An 8,864-nucleotide genomic window follows, 5' to 3' on the forward strand; every position below is an offset into this window, starting at 1 on the left:
GTGTGTGTGAAAAGTGTCCGTAAGTAGAAAAGGGGGTCCTACCTCGCCGGAGATAGCTCCTCAGACATCGAATTTGTCCAAATCACTGATGTCGTTGATGACCATGACTTTCTCCTCTTCTGGGGTCGTACCATTCAGCTTGATAAACACTTTACAGCTGGCAGTCCATGTAGACTCAATTTTGCTTTGCTTCCTCAGGATTCGCGCGAGTCTGGCGATCTCACCATTCCTTTTGGTGAGGTGTCCGTTAATGTACACCTCCGTTCCTTTTAATTTGCGACCCTGTTTTAGGACCGCGATCTTGTTCTTTCTGTTGGTGAAGCGAATGATAATCGCTGGTGAAGCTCCTTTGGTTCTCGTAGGCAGGGTGTGACAGGCTTCAATGTCGCTCCTGTCCACGGAGATCCTCCTGCTCCCCAAAAATCTGACCACCTGCTACTCCAGCGATTCCTCCTCCGACTCAAATTGAACTCCCTCTCGCCCTGTGGGGCAGTTCTCCCGGGCTGCCACACTGGCGTATGACCGATGTTTGGTCTCCTGTCCGCTGACGATCACGTTCTTCATGCGGGAGTACTGCTCCAAGTCGGCCACGCGACATTCCAAAACTATAATAGCTTTGTTTTTCTCCGTGTTCGGTCTTTTGAGTGACTGAATGTCACCCATCAGATCCACAATTTTCTTTTGCTGGTCAACAATTGTTGCGATCTCAGCCGACAAGAACTGAAGAGGTTTCTTAATTTCTTCCATGTCGTCCTCAGGGGGGCTAACCGCTCTCCTTGGCTTCGGACCCATGCTAACCAGGACCACGGCTAAGGCTAGCCCAGCCCAGCTCCAGTGCAACTTGGATCTAGGCTAGAAACGAGCCACACCAACATAGACACTTAGCGACGCCGGAATTTACTATTTTACCGGGCTCTCAAGGGCTACAGCCCGCCCGAGTGACACAGCACACGCCTCTCTAGTCGCTCTGTTGCTGCACGCCGTGAGAAAGTTTCGCCCTGCTTCCTTGCCATGATTGGGTATAAAAACAGCTTCCCAAAAAATGCTCAGTCTTTCACAAGAAAGGATGGGGCGAGGTACACCCTTTTGTCCACAACTGCATGAGCAAATAGTCAAACAGTTTAAGAACAACGTTTCTTAAAGTGCAATTGCAAGACATTTAGAGATTTCAACATCTACAGTACGGTCCATAATATCATCAATGGTTCAGAGAATCTGGAGAAATCACTCCACGTAAGCGGCATGGCCGGAAACCAACATTGAATGACCATGACTTTCAATCCCTCAGAGAGCACTGTTTCAAACACTGACATTAATCTCTAAAGGATATCACCACATGGGCTCAGGAACACTTCAGAAAACCACTGTCACTAAATACGGTTCGTCGCTACATCTGTAAGTGCAAGTTAAAGCTCTACTATGCAAAGCAAAAGCCGTTTATCAACAACATCCAGAAACGCCACCAGCTTCTCTTGGCCCGAGATCATCTCAGATGAATTGATGCAAAGTGGAAAGGTTTTCTGTGGTCTGACGAGTCCACATTTCAAATTGTTTTTGGAAAAATCTTCGACATTGTGTCATCCGGACCAATAGGGAAGCGAACCATTCAAACTGTTTTTGACGCAAAGTTCTAAAGCCAGCATCTGTGATGGTATGATGGTGCATTAATGCCCAAGGCATGGGTAACTTACACATCTGTGAAGGCACCATTAATGCTGAAAGGTACATACAGGTTTTGGAGCAACATATGCTGCCATCTAAGCGCCGTCTTTTTTATGGACGCCCCTGCTTATTTCAGCAAGACAATGCCAAGCCACATTCAGCACGTGTTACAACAGTGTGGCTTCTTAAAAAAAAGAGTGTGTTTACTCTCCTGGCCCGCCTGCAGTCCAGACCTGTCTCTCATCGAAAATGTGTGGCGCATTATGAAACGTAAAATATGACAGCGGAGACCCCGGATTGTTAAACGACTGAAACTTTACATAAAACAAGAATGGGAAATAATTCCACTTTCAAAGCTTCAATAATTAGTTTCCTCAGTTCCCAAACGTTTATTGAGTGTTGTTAAAAGAAAAGGTGATGTAACACGGTGGTGAACATGCCCTTTCCCAAATACTTTGGCACGTGTTGCAGCCATGAAATTCTAAGTTAAATATTATTTGCAAAAAAAAAAAAAGTTTATGAGTTTGGATTGGGGGCTTCACGGTGGCAGAGGGGTTAGTGCGTCTGCCTCACAATACGAAGTTCCTGCAGTCATGGGTTCAAATCCAGGCTCGGGATCTTTCTGTGTGGAGTTTGCATGTTCTCCCCGTGAATGCGTGGGTTCCCTCCGGGTACTCCGGCTTCCTCCCACTTCCAAAGACATGCACCTGGGGATAGGTTGATTGGCAACACTAAATTGGCCCTAGTGTGTGAATGTGAGTGTGAATGTTGTCTGTCTATCTGTGTTGGCCCTGCGATGAAGTGGCGACTTGTCCAGGGTGTACCCTGCCTTCCGCCCGATTGTAGCTGAGATAGGCGCCAGCGCCCCCCGCAACCCCGAAAGGGAATAAGCGGTAGAAAATGGATGGATGGATGGATGGAGTTTGAACATCAAATACTGTATCTTGTCTTTGTAGTGCATTCAAATTAATATGGGTTGAAAAGGATTTGCAAATAATTGTATTCCGTTTGTATTTACATCTAACACAATTTCCCAACTCAAATGGAAACGGGGTTGTCAGACCTAGAAATGGATTGTTTGTGCTCCTTTGACGCAGAGGGATTACAGGACAAGCCAGGCATGAATTCAGGTACATGTGTGTTTTTATTTATACTTAAAATACAAAAAGGCAAAACAAAAATTGCGTTCGATAACAGATAATAATCGATACTAAAACTTAGAACAAAAACAGCACAACGGCAATACTATCTACAAACAAACAAAATATACTATCAAAGGCATAAATACAAACTTACTTGGCGTGGATGAACCGAAAAGCCTGGCATGAAGTATGAAAGGCAATGAAAGCAAAGTTCCCAGACCGATGAACAGAAAGAAAATAACTTAAATACTGGCTGTGATAATCAGGAACAGGTGCGGGACTGAGGGCAGGAGCGTGACAAGGTGGGAACTAATGCTTTGACATGGTAACAAAAGCAAACCAGGAAGTGAAAAAAACGGAACAACAGTCCAGAAAACAAAACAAAACATGATCAAACATAAAACCAGAATTACAGGTGTGACAGGGGTTTGTACAAGTATTCACAAAGTACAAAAAAGAACAACTATGAACATGTTGAACCTTTGAAAAAAAATAGATCAAGATTTATAATTTATTTAATATTTATTTACTTACTTATGTATTTATTATTTATCTATTCACTGTTCTGTTACAAACAGAGAACAAGGAAATGGGATACAACAGTTATGTTATCAAAAGGGGTAGGATTAAATAAGCTCTGCTTCTTCCGACTCCTTTATTCTATCGTATGCATGTTTGAAATGCAGCTGAGATAGGCTCCAGCAACCCCCGCCTCCCCGAAAGGGACAAGCGTTCGAAATCGATGAACTGAACTGAACTGAATTATCAAGAGTAGCACTCTAAACTACACTGTGTGCAGTGTTAAATAGCCAATACATTACTCTCATCTAGTGTCTTAGAAATGCAACTGCATTTCTTTTTTTTTTTTCTTTTTTTTTTTGTCATGAAAAAGGGAGGTTTTTTGGGTTGGTGCACCAATTGTAAGTGTATCTTGAGTTTTTTATGTTGATTTAATAATAAAAAAAATAAATAAAAAAAAGAAAAAAATGAAAAAAAATATATTATATTCTGCGGCCTGGTAGCAATTGAGCGGCCCGGTGGTTGGGCCATAAGGGACAAGCGGTAGAAAATGGATGGATGGATTCCTACTGTCATGAAGTGGTGTTGACGAACCCCAAGATGCTGAGATGGCAGGCTTGGTATAATAAAACATGGTTTTAATGTTCAAAAAAATGTGAACCAGAAACAGCAAATAGAGACAAGAGTCAGTATCCATGGAATAGCTTACAGCATACAGGAAACAGACCGTCTACAGCATACAGCAAACAATACTCCAGCACTGACTGGAGGGCAAGGTAGGTCTAAATAGCAGCCAGCTGATTGACACCAGGTGTGGCCAGGTGCCAATCAGCCGCAGCTAAGGGGAACAGCGCTAACGGAGGCAAGCAGGAAACTGAACAAAAATAAGAGCGCTGTCAGGAAATAAAACACAAAAAAAATCAAAACTGTCAGTGAGAAGCCTGACCCTTTCAAGTAAAAGAAAGCACATAAAAAATATACATCAGTTATAAACTATAGTATTAGCTGTCAAAATATCAATAACTTACCAATGAAGATCGGTGGTTGTGTCCACAACGTCCTAGCACTGTGTTGGAAGACAAGTAATCATCAAATTTGCAAAAGAAACCTAACCCTAACACGTAGAATTCATTTGGGAACGATTGGGCTCTGTATTTTGCAGATAGTGTGGTGGTTTGAGGCGGCTGCATGTCAAAGAGTCAGGCACAGAGATGGCCCGAGGAAGGTGCAGGGCTGGCGGCTAGAGCCTTAGCTGGCCAGGCTCCATGCAGCTGAGTGTTTGTAAATTTTTATTTTCTTCTTCTTCCTGTTAAACGTCAGTGGCTACCGACATTCTCTTCTCCTGCTCCAATGCTGCTGGCTAAGGAGTCCAATGCGTGACGCAGGTCGGACTGATGGACTCTGCCGGCGGGGCGCTGCTGCACGCTGGTGTATACAAGCACAACGTTCTGCAGCAGTGCGATCGAACTCGATGTCGAAGTGCAACAAGCCATAAGTGAGGGTAGCTCGCCAGATGTATCTGTTGGCTGCTGGGTTTTCAGCCAGCTAAAGGAGGGATGTTGCAACGCTTAAGGGTGCCCTTGATGTGGTCCTTCTTCTGCCCTCCCACGCTCTGGCGACTTCTGGCGAGTTGGCCAGTCAGGACTCAGCTGCGAGGCAGATGGTTGGTGGGCATCCGGATGACGTGGCCCAGCCAGCGGAGTTGATGGCAGACGAACAAGAACTCAAGCGACGTAATGCCTGCTCTTCTCCTGCCTGCTCTTCGTCTGATCTCAACGTGAATAACCTTTTCCCACCAATGGCGGCCGACGATCTGCTTGAGTAGTCTGATGTAGAAGGACTCCTGGAGCTTAACGAGTCGGGTGCAGGGAACCCACACTTTGAAGCCATAGAAGAGGGTGGAAATGACAACTGCAATGTAGACAGGGATCCTAGTGCTGATAGTGAGGTTCCTGTTGGTGAAGACACAACCATTGAGACAACCAAAGTAGGCTAAGGCGAAGTTGATGCGGCGCTGAATCTAATCAAGTTCACAGGAGAATGACAAGGTGGTGCCCAATTAGGTGAAGCGGCTGATGTTCTTCAGCTGCATACCGCTGATGGTGAAGTTTGGTGCATTGTCCAGTGGCACTCTGGGGAGGATTTAAGTCTTTTTGGTGTTGAAGAAGAGGCCAGCCCAACCATAAGTCTCAGTGATGACATAAAGACTGTGCTGCAGACAATCTAGGGTGTGGCTGGGGAAGGCTGCATCATCCGTATACTGTCGATCAAAGATTATCTCAGAGTAGATCTTCATCTTGGCTTAAAGAAGCTGAAGGTTGAAAAGACTATCGTCAAGGCTGTACTGGATTGTGACACCATCGGCAGGGTTGGCGGTTGCAACGCGACGAGAGGGTGATTGCGACCAAGAACAGGTTGAAGATGACTGGTGACGTTATAAGCAACAAATATATCAAAATATGGTACTGCTTGATTTTACGTGAATCGGTACGCAGAAGGGCAAACACAATTAAGTCAGTAACTATAGAAGTACCAAATCCAGTATTCTACCCTAAATAAACCAATTTTTAGGCATATTCTACATATTTTTGGCCTAAAGTAATATTTTCAAGCATAATAAAAGCCAAAAGAACTAAAAATATCCATATTTAATTAAGTCTTTTAGCCTTTAATTTTCCATATATATATTTAGTCAATCTGTTCATTATCGTGGCCAATGATTAGCTCAACCTCAAACAACATAACCATATTGGGTTAAAAAAGTGTAAAAAATGAGCAAAGAGTGTTAATTCATGTCTGCTGGGCGCTCATAATTAAAGTTAAGTTAAAGTACCAATGATTGTTACACACACTAGGTGAGGAAAAATTATTCTCTGCATTTGACCCATCACCCTTGATCACCCCCTGGGAGGTAAGGGTAGCAGTGGGCAGCATATGCTAAAAAAAAAAATAAAAAAAAATTAGTAAGTCGTAAATTGATTTCTTCTCCTAGGTACTTGAACTCCTCCACTTGGGGCAGGGTCTCCTCCCCAACCCGGAGATGGCACTCCACCCTTTTCCGGGCGAGAACCATGGACTCGGACTTGGAGGTGCTGATTCTCATTCCGGTCGCTTCACACTCGGCTGCAAACCGATCCAGTGAGAGCTGAAGATCCCGGCCAGATGAAGCCATCAGGACTACATCATCTGCAAAAAGCAGAGACCTAATCCCGTGGCCACCAAACCGGAACCCCTCAACGCCTTGGCTGCGCCTAGAAATTCTGTCCATAAAAGTTATGAACAGAATCGGTGACAAAGGACAGCCTTGGCGGAGTCCAACCTTCACTGGAAACGTGTCCGACTTACTGCCAGCAATGCGGACCAAGGAGTCTTGTTCACGAGTGGGGGAAGAGTGGATCGTGAGATCGACAGGCGGATCGGTGCGGCGTCTTCAGTAATGCGGACGTTGTATCGATCCGTTGTGGTGAAGAAGGAGCTGAGCCGGAAGGCAAAGCTCTCAATTTACCGGTCGATCTACGTTCCCATCCTCACCTATGGTCATGAGCTTTGGGTCATGACCGAAAGGATAAGATCACGGGTACAAGCGGCCGAAATGAGTTTCCTCCGCCGGGTGGCGGGGCTCTCCCTTAGAGATAGGATGAGAAGCTCTGCCGTCCGGGAGGAGCTCAACGTAAAGCCGCTGCTCCTCCACATCGAGAGGAGCCAGATGAGGTGGTTCGGGCATCTGGTCAGGATGCCACCCGAACGCCTCCCTAGGGATGTGTTTAGGGCACGTCCAGCTGGTAGGAGGCCACGGGGAAGACCCAGGACACGTTGGAAAGACTATGTCTCCCGGCTGGCCTGGGAACGCCTCGGGATCCCCCGGGAAGAGCTAGACGAAGTGGCTGGAGATAGGGAAGTCTGGGCTTCCCTGCTTAGGCTGCTGCCCCCGCGACCCGACCTCGGATAAGCGGAAGATGATGGATGGATGGATGGATGGATAAATTGATTTCTTATGCTCTAGCTATGAAAATAATTAATTTATAAAGAATAATTCTTACGTTGCGGAAATCAATTTCCCACGGTAAGGCCCGAAGCTTATTAATATGGATAAATCCATGTGTTACCAAATAAAAAACTCTGGATGACACACAGAGTGACACAATTACTCAAAGAGAGGGACATGGCATTTAGATCAGGCGATCCAAATGCCTACCGTTCAGGCAGGACTGCTTTAAGGAAGGGGATCAATGCTGCCAAATCGGACCATTATAATAAACTCCAGGATTGCTTAAATCACTCAGACCCTAGGCAGGTGTGGGCAGGTGTCAAAGCAATTACAAACTTTAAAAAAACAACCTCTCCCTGAGTGAAAGGCAACGCCCACTTAGCTGAGGAATTGAATAATTTTTATGTCCGCTTTGACAAAGAAAACACAGACTCAGCGCTGCCCTACTGTCCTCCCACGACACGGCCATAGTCCTCAGCCAGCATGAAGTAAGACTCACCTTGTGTAACATCAACCCAAGGAAAGCAGCTGGACCTGATGGCGTTCTGGGCCGTGTGCTTAAGCACTGCGCGGACGAACTGACGGATGTATTTGTTTCCATTTTTAATCTGTCACTGTCTACAACCTAGGTCCCTGCCTGTTTCAAAACCGCTACAATAATTCCCATCCCCAAAAAGGCCAACATCTCATGCCTAAATGACTACAGACCTGTAGCACTCACCTTCATACCTGCCAAATTCATGGAGAGACTGATATTAAAAAATATTAAAAAGGCAATACCACCATCCCGTGACCCATATCAGTTCGCATACCGGGAGAACCGATTGACTGAAGACACCATCGCTATTGTAATCCATAGACTCTTGGAACATCTTGAATTTAAGGACACTTATGCAAGACTGGTCTTTGTCGATTTCAGCTCAGCATTTAACACAATAAGGCCAAACAGACTCAGATCTAAGCTTCACAACCTTGGTCTGAACACTTTTCTCTGCAACTGGATTTTGGACTTTTTAACAAATCACACACAGTATGTAAAAATAGGTGAGCACATTTCTGCCACGCTCATCATCAACACCGGTGCCCCACAAGGTTGTGTGCTAAGCCCTGTGCTCTTCACCCTCTTCACACATGACTGCACAGCCTCTTCAACATCCAACCTCACTGTCAAATATGCCGACGACACCACGGTGCTTGGGCTCATCAGCAACAATGACGAGACAGCATACAGGACAGAGGTCCAACAGCTGGCTTCATGGTGTGCTAAAAACGACTTGGTTCTTAACACTAACAAAACCAACGAACTAATTGTAGACTTCCGCAGGAAATGGCAGAAAGAACACCCTCCACTTCTAATTAATAACAATCTCGTAGAAAGGGTCAAACAATTCAAATGTTTAGGGGTGACCATCACAGAAGATCTATGCTGGGACATTAACACTGCTTCTACAGTCGGAAAGGCCCAACAACGTCTTTTCTTTCCAAGGAAACTAAAATGTGCGAACATTCCGCAGAAATCAATGTAAACTTTTACAACTGTGCCATCAGCAGTG

The sequence above is a fragment of the Nerophis ophidion genome, linkage group LG05, assembly GCF_033978795.1.
Source record: "Nerophis ophidion isolate RoL-2023_Sa linkage group LG05, RoL_Noph_v1.0, whole genome shotgun sequence".
Lineage (NCBI taxonomy): Eukaryota > Metazoa > Chordata > Actinopteri > Syngnathiformes > Syngnathidae > Nerophis > Nerophis ophidion.